At 32.0% G+C, this 18,753-nt stretch overlaps 1 long non-coding RNA gene across 1 annotated transcript in view; it reads right to left on the minus strand.

The window, feature by feature from the left end:
* Window positions 1-681: 681 nt before the first annotated feature.
* Window positions 682-18,753, minus strand: part of LOC104001857 (uncharacterized) — a 65,779-nt gene continuing 47,707 nt past the window's right edge. The window contains exons 3-6 of the long non-coding RNA XR_001708941.4: window positions 11,180-11,362; window positions 1,604-1,673; window positions 1,235-1,305; window positions 682-1,138 (exon numbers count right to left, since the gene is read on the minus strand). This is a non-coding gene — a long non-coding RNA (uncharacterized LOC104001857). The remainder of the gene's footprint in view (window positions 1,139-1,234; window positions 1,306-1,603; window positions 1,674-11,179; window positions 11,363-18,753) is intronic.

The following is an 18,753-nucleotide window of genomic DNA, read 5'->3' on the forward strand; positions in this document are numbered from 1 at the left end:
TTATTCCATTGATTATTTGAATATTGCTTGGAATAAATTTTTAAGTCATTCATTGGCTACTTAGCTATACAGTTATATATTTTTGCTTTTCAACTTAGGAGCCACTAGTCATATATCTTCACTGAGAACTTACAATGTGGCTATTGTCACTGAGGTATTGAATTTTTAGCTTTATTTAATTTTAATTTTAAATATATATTAAACATATTTAAGTTCACTATTGGAAAATTTTTAAATTGTTTGAACAACTTAGGCATGTTATGCTACCTTTCTACCTGTAAGTTTTAGGAATTTAAATGCAGATAAAGTATTTCTACTTAAAAAATTATCAAAATTGAAGTTTGTTATAAGGGTCAAATACAAACTGAATTTCAAAAATTAATTATAAAATAAAAGAATATATAATATTTTATTTTTATCAATTACATATTAAATAGATAATGCAATGATTATATTGGATTAAATAAAATACATAAATTCACTTGTTTCATTTTGCTTTTTCAAACGTGGCTATTATATATTTTAAAATTACATGTATGTCCCACATTATTTTTCTCTCAGATACTGATTCTCAGGTATGATATTTATTCTTAACATTTCTCAGCCTACTTCAATGGATGTTATAGCATTACTTTAAATGTAGAAAACTTGAAACACACATGCCCATTTAACACATCTTCCAAAATCCTCTAGGCTTTAATCATAATATATTTCACAGCCATATACATTATACACTACTTTCTTTAGCATTCTTGTTCAATATTTTTTTGGGGTGACAAATTATTTTGGTTTTCTTTTCATTGACGTTATCATGTCACATTCATTCTTGAAGTATAATTTTGCTAAATATGGAATTCTGGATTAACTGTTTTTTGAAAATCACTTTCAAAATGTCTTTCTTTTCTTTCACCAATCTTCTGAGTGTATTGCTGCAACGGTTCAAGTATGGCCATTAGAATTCCTCTCTATGAGTCTCTAACATCCTTAGAACTTCTATAGTTGTTAGGGGTGGCAGATTATCTTGCAGTTTTACCACCATATTCCTTGATGTGGCGATCTTCTGGATCCATCAAAGGAACAAAGTCTGCTGTTGCTGAATTCCATGCATTAACCAGTGCACATCCAGAAGAGCTGTAAACTGAAAACATTGTGTGAAGTACATCTGCGTCTGGAGCACAGGAAAAAAAGTCTTTAAATATGTAATATCAGCTGACGAGAAAGGAATATGAATTACCTGGCAATCCTGAGTTGCTTCCCAATGTCCTCAGCTTTGCTGATTATCCACATAGGAAAGGCATGGTTTTTCTGGCAATGAGACAAGATAAATGTAAATTACATGGCACTTCGGCTTGCTTTCCTGTGTTGACATTCCTCAGCTTAAAGCCTTGTTTGTTTACCATTTTCTAAACGATTAGAATATCTACTCGCCATACTGCTGTCTTCATATGGAGGTAGAGTATTTTATCCTAGTTCTCAATTATTTCCAGATTAATTATCTTTATCAAATCTGCATTTCAAGTGTATTTGTCTGTTCTCACACTGCTGATAAAGACATATACGAGACTGGGTAATTTATAAAGAAAAAGAGGATTAATGGACTCACAGTTCCATCAGGCTGGGGAGGCCTTGCAATCATGGCTGAAGGTGAAAGGCATATCTTACATGGTGGCAGGCTAGAGAAAATGAGAACCAAGTGAAAGGGTTTTCCCTTATAAAACCATCAGATCTCATGAGACTTATTCACTAGGATGAGAACACTATAGGGGAATCCACCCCCATGATTCAATTATGTACTCCCTGGCCTGGACCCTCCCAGAGCAAGTGGGAATTATGGGAGCTACAATTCAAGATGAGCTTCAGGTAGGGACAGAGCCAAACCATATCACCGAGATATAGGTTGTGAAGGTGTTAGGGAACTCTTGGAGGTGGAATCTGGGATAGCTCTAGAGGAACCTGTAATTATATCCTCAGAGTAGGTAATTTGTTAATCGCCAAATAAGTTGTGATTCCTCATCCATTTTTTCAGGGAAGTTCACAAACAAAGGCAACAACCTATACAAACATCATCACCTCCCTCTTTTCAGGACTCTGTCTGACGGAGAGAAGGAAAGTGGTAAGGGAAGCAGAGGGATTTATTGAAGACAGATGAGAAAGAAGACAAGAATTCTGTGAAAGGGAAAGTGTGTTTAATGGTGGCATTTTCTTTTTCATTTATCTCAGTTTTTTTTAGTAATTCAAATAATTTTTATAATGATATTCATCTCATAAGTGCCAGTAATTCATTTGCTTGGGATAAGCTTCTGCAAACACATTCATTCATCTAAATCAAAAGAAGCACTCTTTAGCCACTGCAAGAGTGGATTCTCATACACATTTCAAATATGACATAAAATATTAGCTCTTTAAGAGAAAGACCTGGAGGCAGCATTCATGGCTTCCCATATTTTCCAACCACATGGTGATCCCAATGGGTTATTAGAGCCCATGTTTTCCACACTTATTCAACAGTAATATTTGGATTTTGAGAAGTTTGTCAGATTCATATTCCCAGAAGCAGAGAGCACTTGGAGGATCTTTTACCTGGTTGTTGTGCGAAAATAAATTTTTAGCTGCTCCATTTAATTTGGGAAGTCCTAGACATCCTGTCCTTGTCACCAGGCATATGGAAATATAAGTGAAAACAAAATCTCCTGTGAACTCAGAAAATCTTCCTACCAAGTTAGAAAAGAAAGTGAATAATGAAACCAGGATGTGATGAGCATCACAGACAATCTGCTTGAGCATCACAGACAATCTGCTAGGAAACTGAAAAGACAGAAATAAATTGTTCCCTTTTATACAGCCAAGCAGACATAACCCATTAAATGTTCTCAAGATAAATAATAATTAGCTCTCAAGAAAGAAGACTTGACAGCATAATTTGTCATGTATAGTTCATCTTAAATTCACTTTTTCTTGGAATGTCTTTGGTTATTCAAGCTCTTTTTTGGTTCCACATAAATTTCAGGATTGTTTTACTAATTCTGTGAAAAACGATGTTGGTAATTTGATAGGAATTGCATTGAATCTGTAGATTGCTTTGGGCAGTATGGTCATTTAAATGATACTGATTTTTCTAATCCATGAGCGTGGGTTGTTTTTCCATTTGTTTGTGTCTTCTGTGATTTCTTCCATCAGTGTTTTGTAGTTCTTCTTCTAAAGATCTTTTACTTTCTTTGTTAAAAGTATTCCTAGATATTATGTGTGTGTATGTGTTGGCTTTTGTAAATGAGATTGAGTTATTGACTTGGTTATCAGCTTAAGTGTTATTGGTGTATAGAAATGCTACTGATTTTTGGATGTTGATTTTGTATCCTGAAACTGTACTAAAGTCATATATCAAGATAAAAAGTCTTTTGGGGGAGTCTTCAGGTTTTTCCAGAAATAAGGTTGCATTATCAGTGAAGTGAAATAATTTTACTTTCTCTTTTCCAAATTTAATGCCTTTTATTTCTTTATCTTACCTGAGTGCTTTGGTGAGGACTTCCAGTACTATGTTGAATAGGAGGGGTTAAAGTGGGCATTTTTGTCTTGTTCCAGTTCTTAAGAGAAATGCTTTCAACTTTTCTCAATTCAGTATGATGTTGACTAAGGTTTTGTCATGTACGGTTTTTATTATTTTGAGGTATGTTCCTTTGATGCCTAGATTGTTGAGCATTATTTATCATAAATGAATCTTGGATTTTATCAAATGCTATTTCTGCATCTATTGAGATTATCATATGGTGTTGTTTTAAATTTTGTTGTGTGATTGGCCACATTTATTGATTTTTGCATATTGAACCATCCTTGCATAAATCTGCTTTAACATTCTTGTTTGCAAGTTTCAGTGTCTGAGTCATCTTTGTATCCATTTCTTTCAAGTTTTAACTATTTCTTAAATATGCCTGCTTTTTATTCACTCTCAGGGACTTTAGGAATGTTGTTTTGCTTGTTTATTTTGCTGTTTTCTAGAGCTCATAGTCATTGTTCATAGGAAAATTTATTTGGTAAGAGCCCACCCTTTCTTATCTGTTTCAGAAGCAGGCAGGATTTTCTCCTATTATTTCAATGTTAGTAAACATTTTGTGTGTTTTCTATTTTCTCAACCAGATAAAAAAACAGAAATGTCTTAATATATGTGCCTGGGTTTCACACAAAGCATTGTTCGTAAGTTATTTGTGAATATTTGTCAAAAGAACTAAATAAATATGAGAAATTCAGAAGCAATTTAATTTCCTATAACAAATAGAAATCCTAAAGTCACCAATTTTTCAGATTCTCCTTATTTAGTTATGTACTTATTCATTCAACAAGCAGACACTGATAACTTGATTAACTTGTTTCCTTATTAGGCCCAAAAATTCAGCTGGGATGGCCACTACATACAAGACCAACTCAACTTGAAATAAAAAAAAAAAGCACAAATATTTATGTAATGATTATTTTCTCAGTAGGTGTTTAATGTCTTTCTCCAAACAGAGCCACATTAATCAGATGGGCACAAGTTGCACTGTTCACACTGCTATCTTCCTACACGAAAGATTGTTTTGAGAAGTATGTAAACATTAATTTTAAATATTATTTACTATAAAATAGCTTAAACATGTAGAAAAATATAGATAATAATAAACAGCCATGTACCCAAGCCATCTTTTAAAAGTTGTTAATGTATTTTACATTTGTTTCTCGCTTTTCTTAACCAAATACATTGAACAAAACTTTCTTTCCTAACATATAGTAGTTTGAGGCAAGAATAAAATGAGAATCCATGGCCTTCAACTCTTATTCCTTTCTTTTTGTCCTTGGCTCTCTCTTTAAGCATTAGGACTATTGTGCACATGTACGTGTCTGTTCACAGCTAATCACTCAGATCCTATCTCTGTCCAAACCTTTTAAAATAGACACCATTTGGCTACTCCTTGAGCCTAGGGTGCACAAAATCAGAACTGTGCCTTTATTTCATAAAAATTGGCCTGGGCAAGTGGCCCACATAAGACATGGTAGGTTAAGAAATTTTAGAGTTACAGAATGTGGTCTAGAAAGAACAGCTGGAAAGGGCTCTAGTGGTTCATGTTCTTTATCTTTGCTTTGTCCTCTGGGGATGGGTGCTGACAAAAGAGGGTCTGACAGAGTCCTCTAACGTGCGGGAATCAGAACAGCAGCTCTTATCTCCCAGCTCAGAATGTAAAACTGAAGCCTGCAACATTATGGACTCAGTTCTAGTACCATTTACCCTCTGCTGCAGATCTAGCCACTCCCCTAAATGTGTTTATAATTTGCTAGACATTATTTTAGTACTATATAGATATGCATTACAAAATGATATAATATTTAGTTTTCTATTTTCAGGCTTTACATATTGATTAATTGTACTAATTAAATTACAGCACTCATATTTAAATGTACTTTTCTTCACTCAAAATTTTGTATTTTCTTTCTGAGTGTAAATGTGTAGATATATGTACTTTTACTTCTTTCATTTAAACTTTAGTATTGTCCACCATAATATGAATATATTGCAATTTAAATATATCCCTTAGCCCAATGAGTTTAAGTTGTTTCCAAATTTTAATATTAGATATAATGCTATAATGAACATTCTTTCCACATTTCCTTGTGAACATTTGCTAAGTTGTATACCCTGAAGTGGAATTCATATGGCTAACTTGTGCTTTAAAGTTGTAGACATTTATGCCTGAAGTATAAATGTTCCCATTGTTTCATGCACTCACCAATAGTTGATATTATGAGTTTTCTAAATGTTGCCAATTCTGGTAATTTGCATTTCTCTGATTACTTGGAGGTCCCAAATATTTTTAAATGCCTGTGACCATTCAAAATTTCTCATCTGTAAATTAGTTAAAACTTTTGCCTTCTTTTCTGTTTTCTGTTTTGTTTTTTCTTGATATGAGATCATTATAAACACATAATATTAACCATTCGTTAGTCATGTATATTATAAATATGGTTTTACAAATGCATGTTTTGCTTTTAATTTTGCTTTCTTATTAATAATTTTAATTTACATTGACTTTTAAGTTCACCTTTTATTTTTAATTGTAATATAGGAATTTTGCTTAATAAATCCCTTTCTTATTTTTCCAAGTGTTTGAAAGTTTTGGTTTTCAGATTTAAGTTTTTTATTAGATAAAATACTAGGTAAGGGTAAATAACTCAGATAAAGGTTTTACTTCTAAATATGATGTAAGAAAGGATTTTAATTTTTTAACTTTGTTAACTAATTGCCCCATTACCAATTTTTAAATAATTAGTTTATTTCATATTTATTTATAAAACAGCTACTGTCACATGTCAAGTTTATGTCTTATAGATTCAGTAGATTTGACCTCTTGTCTATTCTGTGGGAAGACCACAGTGGCTTAATTACAATAATTTATAAGTAGGTTTGATACATGCTCATCTTGTTCAACTTTTAAAATAGGTTAACCCTTCTCAAATAAATATGTTGAGAAGTTTTATTGGTATTGTGTAAAATTTTTAGGCTTCTTTTGGAAATTGTGTAGTGTTATGAAATAAGTATTTTAATCTGTGAACGTGCCATATTAGCCATTAAATAAGTCCTTTTTACATCTTTAATAAAGTGTGTATATTTTCAACATTAATAACTTCCAAGTACTCTTAGATTTAATCATAGATAACACATTTATTAACCCTTTTAATTCCATTTCTAATTATTTTTCCTCGTATGGAGGGATTATTTTATTTGTTGCTTATGCTGCAATTTTCTTGAACGCTCTTCAGTTCATACAGCATGTAGAGTCTCTTGGATTGTAAATGGAGATAATTATGTTGTCTGTAAAGTATGAAGTGTACTAGTTTGCTAGGACTGCTGTAATAAAGTACCTAAGACTGGGTGGCTTCAATAACAGCAACATGTTTTCTCACAGTTTTATAGGCTAGAAGTAAAGAGCAAGGTCTCAACAAAATTCATTTTCTTTCGAGGCCTCTCTCTCTTTGGCTTGTAGATGGCTATCTTCATCCTGTGTTTCCACCCCACAGTCTTTGTGCTGTACATGACTATGTCTTAATTTCCTCTTCATAGAAGAACACCATTTATATTGGATTAGGGTCCACTCTAATAACTTCATTTCAGTTTAGTTACTTATTTAAAGACCATTTCTTCAAATAGAGTCATATTTTGAAGAGTTAGGAATCAAATTTTAGTGGAACTCAATTCAGCCCGTAATAGACGGTATCTATTCAGTTCTTTTTCCTAGCTTTTTTTGTTGTGATATGCTAGTCTGTTATTTGAAGATTAGAAGCATATGACAGAATACACTATAGTTATTTCAAGCAAATAAGTATTTACTAAGGGTTGTAGATATTAATAGAAGACATTAGAAGACAAGACACAAACATTAGAATGACATTTCAGAAATCACTCCTAAAATAATTCTTCTAGATGTAAGCTGTCTTTAAACAGTTAGAAATGATGAAATCAGGATACTGCCCCTCCAACTGGTGACTTCTTCAGAATTTTCCTTCTTGGCACTATTCTTGTAATGATTCATAACATTTAGCATCCTATAAGGATTTTTATAAAACTCTGTATAAATATCCTGATTTAGCAAAACCATGTGGAATCTTAGCTGTAAGGAAGACTGAGAAATAATGAATTTAACTGTTCAGCTTATCATGATAGGAAAGCTGTTATTCAATGCTACAGAATTTCTGCACAATAGTGCACAGACACACACTTATGTACACATACATATACCCTTGTATGTACATAATTTTATTAAAAAATCCTGTTACTTAATTTTGTGTGCTTTGTACACACTACACAGCTGAAAGGTTATATTTTTTTAAATCATGGGTAAGTTAATCTATTTACATTTTTGGTATTTATATATTTGACTTATTTCTAACATCTTATTTTGTTCTGCTTACATTTTTGAAAAACTTTGTGTTCATTTTTTCCTTACTTTATCTCTTAATCTTTTCTTATTTTCTTCCTTTCCACCTGTTGATGTATTTAATTTATTTATTTAGAGTTTACATTTGCAACGCTTAGTAAACATATTTTTAAGAATACTTTTCTATATATTTCTATAAAATAGCCTTTTAAGATCTAATTTGATTATTTTTATCCTCTACCTGATATGACATAGAATTTAGCCTATTGTGATCACTAGTTGAACTCTTGAACACAAACACACATAGATACCCCTTACTGTTTTTGTCAAGGGTTTTATACTTCGTCTTCTTTAAATACAAACATTTAGCAATTAATGCTAACAATTTTTATTGATATGGATTATGCAAGCAGAATATTTCACATAAGTTATCTGACTTACAACAAACAACAGAATGGTGCTACCAACATCCAGAACAAGAAACACACCCTTCTCAGCTTCTTTTTTTTTTTTTTTTTTTTTTTTTTAATTAGATGGAGTCTTGCTTTGTTGCCCTGGCTGGAGTGCAGTGGTGTGATCTTGGCTCACTGCAACCTCTGCTTCCTGGGTTCAAGGGATTCTCCTGACTCAGCCTCCTGAGTAGCTGGGATTACAGGCGCATGCCACCACACCCGGCTAATCTCTTACATTTTTGGTAGAGACGGGTTTTCACCATGTTGGCCAGGCTGTTCTCAAACTCCTGACTTCAAGTGATCCTCTGGCCTCAGCCTCCCAAAGTGCTGGGATTACAGGCATGAGCCACCATGCCCAGCCCTTTCCAGCTTCTTTAAATAACTGCTGTGGAATACACTTTCCTTTGAAAATCTAAATACATAGCCACTAATAAAATGCACTTAGGTTTTTATTTGTTTCTGACTCATAAACTATATCAGCCTTTAAAATTGCATATAATAAGCAGACACATTTTCTTTGTTTTTCTTTCATTATTTTATTTAACAATTATAAGGTTGCTGGATTTTTAAAAATCTCCAGAATTGTATTGTGCTTAGAATAGAAAGAATGATGAAAACGTGTCCTTTATCTATAGTTCTGTGAGGCTACATTAACAAAAGCATGCTTTACTTTTCAGTTTTTAGAGAGATAATATTATATTTCATTACATTTTTACATCACTCAAACACTTTCCTGATATATTTTATATGATTTCCTTTATAAATTTTTATGACGTTGTTTCTACTAATAGAATTTTCTTTTACACATTAAAATTCTTCCTTTTTCTGAAGCATTTTCTTCTATTCTTATGTGTCATTTTTATATATCCAGTAGTTGTTAACAATTATGATTACAGTTTTAAAAAGTCAAACCTCATTTTGAATGCTCTTCTGTCTTAGTCTTCTCATGAATCATAGATTCATATAAAGAGATACAGTATAACTGTGGCAGACATGCTAATTTTGTCTTTAATATCCGTTCCTCTTCCTCATTATTAGGAGATCCACGATCTTTTAGGTGTAGCACTCTGCCCTGGTCCAAGGCAATTACATTATCATTATTTGTCAAGCCAACCATAGCAGTCTTTTTCTCCTCTTCTGGGGACTCAATTTCTCACACTCCTTGCCATCAGAGGTGTCCTAAGACCCAGTTCTAATCAATTACTCCCCAGGGAAAGTGTGTTGAGGCTTTGAGTTAACTTTCTGCTTTCCTAATGAAAGGAATAAACACGACTGATTCTACCTCGCTTTTTTTCAGGCTTCTTGTATTGCCCAGAGCAGCAGCAGCCAGCTTGTGACGATAAACTAACTCTTAAACATGGAAAAAAATCCCTCCTAAGGATGGGTACACGGTGGCATAATGAAGTTGATGCATCAGTTTTTAAATTATTGTATAATAAAAGACTGTATATTTGAGAATTAAATTGCTCTATTAGCTAAGCCACTGTTAGTAGGAAAACCTACTTAACATGACACAATATTTCTAACAATTTAAAACAGTTGGGGGAAACTGTGTGTGTAAACACACACACATATATAGTTCTAGGTATATAGAATACCATATATATAGGTATGTGTATATATACAGAATAGATAAAAAAGAAGCAAAGGCTAATTGAGTCTCGAAGAACAATTGTGAATCAAATAAAAGTGAGAAAATAAACTGAATTTGATTATATCCTCTATGGAAAATATTACTATATTAGTTATGCATAAATTTTTAAAGATTGAAATTTACTTGGATCATTTGACATTTTCATTTTATTGACTGTAGTGATGATTTAAGTCAAAATGTTTCAAATTGTAGACTTTAAACAATTTATATTGTATATAAATTATACCTCAATAAAGTTATTAAAATATACTCAATTAAGGAATTATGTTGTATATGGCTTTAGGTTATGTTCCAAGAAAGAAAATGAGAATGTATTTTATCTTTACCTTTTATTTCTTAATAAAAAAGCCCTTTATGTAAAATCGAAAGATTTTAGTTAATAATAATAGTCAGAATGTTACTAATGATAAAGTCAACTAGCATTTATTAAATGACCATTATGTGGCAAGTCTATAATTACATTACCTCTAATCTTCTTATCACGAATACAAGGAAGGTTATTATTACCTCCAACTGAGAGATGAGAAAAGAAACTCCGAGAAGACAAGTAGCTTGTTGAAACCACCTGGATAATTAGTTAGAACGGCTGTGCTTTCAACACAAGTCATCAAATCCCAAACGTGTCCCCTTTCCAATCTGCTATTTTGTCCCCAGCATGGCTACTCTCCAGAGTATTTATTTTAAAATCTGAGTACTAGTTTCATCATCTGTAAATATGAATAATGTAAGGTATTCTGTATACTATGTAGGCTTATTGTGAAGATGAAATTATATATGTGGATGTATGTTGTAAACTTCAAAGTGCTATAAAATTCTAGTTTTCATAATCAAAATTGTCATATTCCAGTCAATGATATTTATTTACTTTTAGAAATATACCATGAGTAATTTCACAGCTAATTCTAACTAAATGTCTTCTCCAGCTTTCTAGATATCATCTAACCAGTTATATTCTCACTGATTCGGCAGTGTATTCAAAGAGACAGAGAAGGATTGACATGATGTTGATGAAGTTTAAATTTCAGAGGCCCTGTTGCAGGGGCCCTCAGAGTTAGGGGTCCATGTTCTAGCTGGGAGGAGACATGAAGAGGCCCTTTCTCTGTAAGCATTTGTGGCAAAGAGATCTCGAAAGAAACGGAACCAGTTAATGGAATCATTTTGAAATAAATACTTACCTTTGCAACTAATTTTGTATTTATAATCTTTTCTTCTCTTTATTAAAGAGGACCCTCCAAATTTTATGAACTTCCAAGTCCACTAATCATGAGTCTGCCCTGATACAAAGGAAGGCATGTAAAATACTCCTTAGGTTGTATTCTCCACTGTGCAGGTTTTCAATCTATAGAAGAACTCCTGATCTTTAAAAAAAAAAATAATAAAGATTGGGGAAGAGGTAGTAAAAAGATATTAAGTGAACATATTTAAGAATGCTGATTTCATTACATATTTTCCAATACCAAAACATAAAATTTAAAAATCTGGATTTTTAATATATATATATAATATATATATAAAATATATATAATATATAATATATAATATATATAATATTATATATTATATAATATATAATATATATAATATTATATATTATATTATATATAATATATTATATATAATTATATAATATAATTATATAATATATAATATATAATATAATATAAAATATAATTATATAATTATATAATATAATTATATATTAGTATTATTATTTATACATATATTGAAAACTGTAAGGTGATTTGCACCGTAGGTGCAATATAAATATATATATATATATAAAATGGGTGTATATTCAATTACAGATTTATTTTTTGCCCAAATTAACCTCTCTCATGGCTTTGTCAAATACTTATATTTAATCAGATTCTTTGTAACAGTTATAAAGAAATAAAATATATTATTTCTGGTCACAGGTGCAGACTATCACAGGAATAGGAAGTAAATTGAGTCATCAGTATTCACAACATTTTAACTCAGGTTTAGAATTAGTACTTGAGAGCGCTGTGAGAAGGTCCACCAGGAAGAAGAAGTTAACTAACATATGTCAACCTAATATCTTGCTTTCAAAACTTGATGTTGGTTTTAAGATAAAATAGGATCATGTAAGACATGTTGTGTTATCTATTGTATTATGACTCTATGAATAATGAGTGTATCTCACATATTAGAATATTCCTAAGTATTCATGAAATTTTGTAGTATGTCAAGATACAAGTGTTGAGTAACTGAAGTGTTTGACTCCTACTAACCAAAATAATAAACATTTAGGCTTATAACCAAAATGAGTAATTATGTATTTTGAGAAATATTATTTATAGAAAAAGAATACACAAATTTTTCTCCTGGTACAATAAATCTGTGAATTTCCATATGAAAGATTGTTTAGTGATCTTGGAATAAGCATAGAGTGAAATTATGACTTTCAAGGAAGAATTCATTATGACCACACTGAGAATTTCCTTTAGTAATGATTTCATTTATTTATTTTACATGTATTTATTTTGATCAAATGACTTAAAATATTGTGAGGAATACAAGTAAGAAGAAAAAATAAAATAAAACAAAACATGGAACTGGAATTATAAAAAAGCTGTATCCCTCAAAGGAGACTTTAGTCATAATGGCAAGATTCCTTCATTCTCTAATGAAAATACTAGATAAAGACAGCAAATTCTTAATCTCTAGTGTTCATATAGATGTTACATTTACTTTGGGCATTTCTTCAAGTATAATAATACCATTTGTTAGGCTACATTATTCTGTAGTTTAGGTCATTCTGCATAATCTGATTCCTGCCTGAATTCTAGAACTCCATATTTTGCAAATTTTTCACTCTCTCTCTAGGGCAAGGAAGTTTCATTTTCATTGCATTTACCCAAATTTGTAATTACCTTTGATTATTGTATTTATTTCTTTTTTGTATTTCCAATTAAGTAATGAACTTCATTTTATTCAGCATCTAGTAGCTTGGCATCAATAGCCTTTCTATACATATTCAGTAAATGAATGAATAAAGAAAGCAAAAATAAATACATATTATATAATTTTTTATATTCTTTTACTATCAGTCTTAGCATATGGGAAGTAGTTTGTTTTTTAAAATAACTTCTTGATGAAAAGCAAGTTAGCATATACCATTTTATATGCTACTTGCAAGAAGTACTTTTATTTTTTAATTTTCTAATTTATGATGAGCACTTTACAATGTGTTGACTATCTACTCTTCTTTTCTTTTCTTTTCTTTCTTTCTTTCTTTCTTTCTTCTTTCTTTCTTTCTTTCTTCTTTTTTTTTTTTTTTTTGAAACAGATTCTTGCCCTGCCATATGGGCTGGAGTGCTGTAGCTCAGTCTTGGCTCACTGCAAACTCTGCCTTCTGGCTTAAACGATTCTCCAGCCTCAGCCTCCCAAGTAGCTGGTATTACAGGCGCATGCCACCAAGCCTGGCTAATTTTGTATTTTTAGTGGAGACGGAGTTTCGCCATGTTTGCCAGGCTGGTCTCGAACTTTTTACATCATGATCGGCCTGGCTTAGCCTCCCAAAGTGCTGGGATTACAGGCTTGAGCCACTGTACCCAGCCAGCTATTTACTTTTCTTTAGGCAGAAAAGTATCATAATAATGATATATATTCCTTACATATATGAAGAATTTTGTATTGTCCGGAGGAGTTGAAATAAGATGAAATAATACACACTTCAATTTAATCTTTACTGTTCTTGAAATAATTCTCAATTCTAAGTCATTTTCTCTTAAATTTAATTTAATTTTAGATTCAGTAGGTACATGTACAGGTTTGTTACATGGCTATATTGCATAATGGTGGAGTTTAAGCTTTTACTGTATCCATTACCCAAAGAGTGAACATAATACCCAACAGGTAATTTTTCAGCCCTCCACTCTTCCCAACCTTCACTCTTTGGAGCCCCCAGTGTCTATTGTCTCCATCTCTATGTTCATGTGTATCCATTGTTTAGCTTCCACTTGTAAGTGAGAGCATGCTGTGTTTGATTTTTGTTTCTGAGTTATTTCTCTTAGGATAATGGCCTTCGGCTTCATCCGTGTTGCTGTAAAGGACATGATTTCCTTCTTTTTTATGCAGTCATGAACAAAAACGAAATCATGTGCTTTGCAACAATGTGGTTTATATACATCAAACTTGCTTTACTCAGTTATCCCTTGATGGACACTTAGGTTGATTCCATAACTTTGCTATCATTTTATTTGTATTTCCTTTTTTCCACCCTGCTTCCACATGAAATCTGAGTTAAATATGTTTTGTCATTTTCAGTTTAGTTTGCCAAGTAAAAGATAAATGTGTGCTTTTCCTTTAGGGTTAGAAAAAAACTAAAATATACAAAACAGAAAATAATAAAATCAAGATATTTTTAATTTTTGTATGGCTGGTCTTCTCAAGAAAAATTGCCAAAAAAACTGTTGATCATTTTAGTATTATTATTTACACATATATTGAAAACTGTAAGGTGATTTGGGCTTATTATTGCACTGTAGGTCTATTAAGCTTTCAAATTCTCCAGAGTAATGACTCAGATAATATTTAAAGTATAGGGGTCATGACTTTGAGAGCAGCCACCCGTGAAGGATTACAAGTTTTAAAATTATTTGGACATATGGTAAAGAATGTTGGAGATTCCTTAGTATTTCCAAATATAGTTCTTCAGTCAATACTCAAAAAGTAATTAAATTAAATTAAATTAGCCATGCACTAAGCAGCTATAAATGTTGGAGAGGGTGAGTAAAAACAATAAATAATCATACATGATGGAGGTTTCAATAGTGGAATGTATTCAAATTGTGAGGAATCACTTAGATGAAGAGTACCATGAAGTTAGGGCAGAATTTGGTTATTTCTCCAATAATTTTTTAGACCAACCTTTTATTACGTGTGATAGTATTTGGAAAAAGATAGTGATGGAGCCATATCCATGGTCCACTAGGCTTTGCTATACAGATGGCCCTCCATATCTGTGAGATCCACATCCACAATTAAGCCAATTGCAGATCAAAAATATTAATAAAACAAAAAATAATACAGCAATAAAATAATAGAAACCCTAAAACATAGTATAGCAAGTATTTACACAGCATTTACATTAGGTATTATAAGCAACCTAGAAATGATTTAAAGTATAAGAGAATATATTACCCTGTTCTCACATTTCTATAAAGATACCTGAGACTGGGTAGTTTACAAAGAAAAGAAGCTTAATTTGTTAATGGTTCTGTGGGCTGTACAGGGAGCATGGCAACATCTGCTTCTGGGGAGGATTCAGGGAGCTTTTACTCATAGCAGAAGGCAAATTGGGAGAGGTTGTCTTACATGGCAGGAGCAGGACCGAGAGAGAAGTGGGAGGTGCTCACACTTCTAAAACGAGCTCTCATGACAACTCATTCACTCACTATCATGAGAACAGGGAGAACAGCACCCAGCGGATGGTGCTAAACATTCATGAGAACCTAGCCCATGATCCAGTCACCTCCCACCAGGCCCCACCTCCAACACGGAGGATTATAATTTAACATGAGATTTCGGCAGGGACATATATCCAAATGATATTAGGGAGGATTTGCTTGTGTTATATGCAAATTGTACATCATTTTGTATAAGGAACTTGCCCATACTCAGATTTTGGTATCTGTGATGGTTCTGGAATCAGTCCCTCCCATATACTATAAGACAACTGTACTCTATATAATCTAAGGGTTTGAGAAGTGTAAAAACTATATAACCTTTTATAAGGAGGTGGAGACTTTAGAGAAGCCCTTCCAGCATTCAGAGGCATTTTTGTCTTACTTGTGTTAATGCAAGTATGTTAATTACATGTCAAACATTAAAATTTCTATCAAAATTATAAAAATATATGCCTAACTTATTTTAAAAGATATTTGAGTTTATTTAACCCCACAAATTAAGTAATTAATAAATTTTACAAGAATAATATTTCAAGACTTAAGAATGAGAGCTAAATTGGAACATAACTTGATTTGTGAAATAGAGAGCTGCCTTTTTGTTGTTAAACATCTGTGTGGATGTGTAGGCTGTTCAACAGATACCTCCTATTTATGTCTAGATGAGATAGTCGCTCAATGTGGTAGGTAGTCACCCCCACTAAATGTGTATGTCCTAGTCCCTGGAAACAGCAAACATGATATCTTAAATGGATGAGAAAATAAATTTTGTAAATGTGAGAAAGTTAAAGATCTTGAGATGAGGTGATTATCCTGGATTATCCAAGTGAGTCCAGTGTAATCACAAGGATCCTTGAAAGATGGAAGATGGAAGAGAAAAGTCGGAGAAGAAACTGTCATGATGAAGCAGAGTGTGGAAGCAGAGATATTAGATGATGTTGCACTGCTGGCTTTGAAGATGGAGAATGAGGTCATGAGCTAAGGAATATAGTTGGCCTCTACAAGGTAGAAAGGCCCAAGTAATGAGTTCTCCCCTCAGAGCCTCAGGGAGGAAGACATACTTAATGACTCATTTCAGTCTTCTCACTTCAGGAACTGTAAAATTTCAGTTTGTTTTAAGACATTAAGTTTCTGGTAATTTTTTAAAGCAACAGTAGGAAAGCAATATACTGGATAATTTACCTGGGACAACATAAAATAAAACATTATTTAAAGAGTTTAGATTATACTCATGGACAAAGTGATATGTTTTACATAACGGCATTACTGAATTTAAGGCAACATTTTCCTTTGCATCATTTATTTTAAATGTGTGAGATTTTGTTTGTTTAAATCAATGACAGGGATTAAAGCTTTTCCATGTTTTCCATTTAGCTGACTTATAAAATTTTGTTTTTCCTACTTTCCTTTTTCTTCCTGTCTGACACATCAATTCTGTCACTGGAACTGCAGCAGCCACTTTGAGACATGATAAAAACGTGAGCATGGGTGAGTCATGCTAGAAATATCAAAAGAGGAAGACAGAGAGAGCATGGGATGCTAATGATACTTTTAGGTTACTGGATAGCCCCGGGCCACTTGTCTCTGAAGTTCAGTTACTGTAAAAAACATAAATAAAAATGTAAGTAAACTGCCTTATTAAATTACTCTTTTCTTCCTTATCAGGCAAATTCACACCTATCATAGCAATTACAAAATCCATCATACATTGTTCTAGTTACTTTTTGATGCTAATTTTCATGCAAAATTATAAATTATATGCTAAATTCCATGTTTGATTTTTTCTTAAGTTTAAAAAAAAAATTACTGTCTCCTAGAGCCTAACTCCCTGTCTGGAGTAGAAACTCCATATTAGTGCTGTTATTTGAGTAAATCACTAAACTTCTCTACATTTAAATTTTCCTCAACAGGAATTATTGTGTAATAAAATATAGTTCATAGACTGTTAAAACTAAAGATATGTGTATGAACTTTGAAAGATGTAGAAAGTACCATAATAAAGAGACATTAAGGATAAAAGAAAGCAGATATATTGAGCAACTGCTACCAGTAAGGGCAAGATGCTTTGGTCTCATCACCTAGTTCAAGTTTGTGTAACTTTCACAACTCTATATTACAGGTTATTTTATTATTGCTTACAAATGAAAAAAAAATCAGGAAGAATAAATAGCTTCCCCAAGACCACACATCTAGTATGAAGCTAGAGTATAGGATTTGAACTTCACATTGAGTCTAATGTTTATATACATTCTATGGTATCACATTACATACAACCGGTACACATCACTGCATAATCTTTAGTATATAATTCTCAATTTTAAATTAAATTAAATGAAAAATTAGTTAAAAGAAAAAATCAGTTTGTATTTGCTTTTAGTAGTATTTACATTTCTTATTCATTTTGTGTTATAAAAATGTACCCTAAATATTTACATAAATTCCTGATCTTTAGATGATGATTTTTTATCTAAAAGATGGTTTCAAGGCTCTCGTTAAGTAATTATTTATTCTCTAAGTAATTGTCTTGTATTTAGAAAATCTATGGAAATCCAATGTGATTTTGAAATACGACTATGATGAAGGGTTAATGTGAATCCAAAAATATCACCTTGATTACTCTCTGCCTGCAGACTCATTTGATATAGGCATAATTCATATGAGAAATTCATCTCCTTCATTTGTCATATCATTGGCCACTTTGGCTAATCTTAGTGTGGGTGTAGCCCGCAACTGGCACCTCTAAAATTGCCCAGATACTCCTATTAAAGTCAGTGAAAGTTATAATGTGTATGTCTACTCACCATTTTGACAGTTTGGAAACAGGAGATAATGCATCATAAATAACCTACCAGAAAATGTGTACTAAAGAAAAAGAATATAATAGAATTACAATTTATTCTATTTCTTTACTTATCAGCTTTCTGCATGTGGTTGATTTAAAACCTTGTAAAAGAGTCAGAATGTTATTTGTAATTTTTCCTAGTAGAAATGAAAGCCTTTTGAGCCCTGGCAGGTTAAAATATCAAATATGTTAAAACAGTTTTGCTATTTGACCGAGATTTTTTTAAAATAAAATACAATGTGACAAAATATTCTGACTCAAGAAGGTGACCATTTTCAGGGAGATAAAAGCTGACGTTGATAACAAAATGTTTATATTAGTGGTTTGTAATGTAAGAGTCCCATGCATAATTTTGATATTTCTCTAGTTATGGGGAAGTATATTACATTTCTATATTTGACATATGTTCAAGGTGAAAAATATTATTTTTATTCTAATGTTTTGGGCCCAGTAAAAGGGAAAGAAATCAAGTTTGTTG

This window comes from Pan troglodytes, chromosome 14 (genome assembly GCF_028858775.2).
Source record: "Pan troglodytes isolate AG18354 chromosome 14, NHGRI_mPanTro3-v2.0_pri, whole genome shotgun sequence".
Classification (NCBI taxonomy): Eukaryota; Metazoa; Chordata; class Mammalia; order Primates; family Hominidae; genus Pan; species Pan troglodytes.